Source organism: Seriola lalandi, unplaced genomic scaffold (assembly GCF_002814215.2).
Source record: "Seriola lalandi dorsalis isolate HSWRI2012SDOR001 ecotype SW California unplaced genomic scaffold, Sedor1 jcf7180002054615, whole genome shotgun sequence".
Lineage (NCBI taxonomy): Eukaryota > Metazoa > Chordata > Actinopteri > Carangiformes > Carangidae > Seriola > Seriola lalandi.
In genome coordinates this window covers 42427-44332 of record NW_019525168.1, presented here as the reverse complement: position 1 = coordinate 44332, position 1906 = coordinate 42427, and the positions used below count along the sequence as shown (strand labels likewise).

General features: G+C 46.1%; 1 non-coding gene across 1 annotated transcript; it reads right to left on the bottom strand.

The window, feature by feature from the left end:
* Positions 1-978: 978 nt before the first annotated feature.
* trnar-ccu (transfer RNA arginine (anticodon CCU)) lies at positions 979-1052 on the bottom strand. The gene has a single exon. It is a non-coding gene; the product is annotated as a tRNA-Arg (tRNA).
* Between the last annotated feature and the right edge of the window lie 854 nt (positions 1053-1906).

Below are 1906 nucleotides of genomic sequence, written 5' to 3'. Positions count from 1 at the left end.
CCACCTTTACAGCCTGGTTAACTCACCGGTCCACCTTTACAGCCTGGTTAACTCACCGGTCCACCTTTACAGCATGGTTAACTCACCGGTCCACCTTTACAGCATGGTTAACTCACCAGTCCACCTTTACAGCCTGGTTAACTCACTGGTCCACCTTTACAGCCTGGTTGTGTTTATACAACCTGTCACTAACTCGGTCGGAGGAAAAGCTTCAGCAGACGAGTTTAAGTTGAGGTTTAGTGGTGGAGACGTTAAGGTCATGTGACTGTGGTGGTGAGGTCATGTGGTGTTGAAGTCAAGGGACTGTGGTGTTGAGGTCATGTGACTGGTGGTGAGGTCATGTGGTGTTGAAGTCATGTGACTGTGGTGGTGAGGTCATGTGGTGGTGAGGTCACGTGACCGTGGTGTTGAAGTCATGTGACTGTGGTGTTAAAGTCATGTGACTGTGGTGTTGAGGTCATGTGACTGTGGTGTTGAGGTCATGTGACCGTGGTGGTGAAGTCATGTGACTGTGGTGGTGAGGTCATGTGACCGTGGTGTTTAAGTCATGTGGTGGTGAGGTCATGTGGTGTTGAAGTCATGAGACTGGTGTTGAAATCATGTGACCGTGGTGTAGCTGGTTTATAGCCTAACATTAGCTTTTTACTTCTGAGCGTATTGAGGCTTCAAACATCAGAGATGTTCGTTACTGAAGATGATCCTGCTGAACTAAACCTTTCAGGATCAGAAACTGTTGTTTGTAAAAATCCCATTGGCTGTTTTTGGAGGGAAGCGGGGGGGTGATAACTTAGCACAATGACTGGAAACAGGGAAACAGCTAGCTTAGCTTTGTCCAAAGGTGGCAAATCTAACACAGAAAGCTCAAGTGTTGTACTTCAGGTGACCATGCTGTAAAACAGTTAGCAGAGGATGGTTTCGATCCATCGACCTCTGGGTTATGGGCCCAGCACGCTTCCGCTGCGCCACTCTGCTGTAAATCACCCCAGATGGGACTCGAAACCCACAATCCCTGGCTTAGGAGGCCAGTGCCTTATCCATTAGGCCACTGGGGCTTCATGTGCAGCCTTTCGACCAGTTCTCTCAACATACAGTGAGTTCCGATACAAAGCTGAGGCACTGACAAAAGCTTTCAAGAACACGACAAATGAGAGTCAGTTCTGTTTGAACTGAATTTACAAAAGCAGGATCAGTGACTGTGGCTGGATAAAGCTGCTGATCTATAGATATGAGTTTAATCCTTGTCACAGAAACAATAGAATAAATCAAACATCTTCCTTCACGCTTTGTTGTAGAAACTTCTCATCCTGTGACCCTTGACTTTCACCTGCGGACACTTCACCTGATTCAGTAAACTGTCCCTCAACTTCTCCTTCCTCCATCACTGTGTGTGTGTGTGTGTGTGTGTGTGTGTGTGTGTGTGTGTGTGTGTGTGTGTGTGTGTGTGTGTACAAAGACTGTAACTGCGGGTCTGCTAGGTCTGTTGTGACCTTTCACTTTCTCTCTCTCTCTCTCTCTCTCTCTCTCTCTCTCTCTCTCTCACCACAGACCTGGTTCACATGGTTTTCCTCTCAGCTGACGGAGACTGACTTCTGACAGGTGGAGCCGTGCTGTGTGGAGAGGAGGGTGGGTGTAGGTGGTTATGAGGATGTTACAAAGGTCTGCTCTGTGTTTCTGTAGGTGACTGTTGATCTGATCATGTTGAGCTCTTTGTTGTTAAAGTAGTTCAATCATTTCTACCATTTCTCCCAATAGAAATCAACTTGTTTCGTTTTCTGGCAGTGGGACCAAACAAGCTGATTTCTGTTGGAAACAGGATTCAGAGACAGAATTATTCATTGTTTTAAGAAAATAAGGTTTTTAAGACTCAGTAGATTCATTTTTAAAAAACGAGTGGAAACATCAAAAG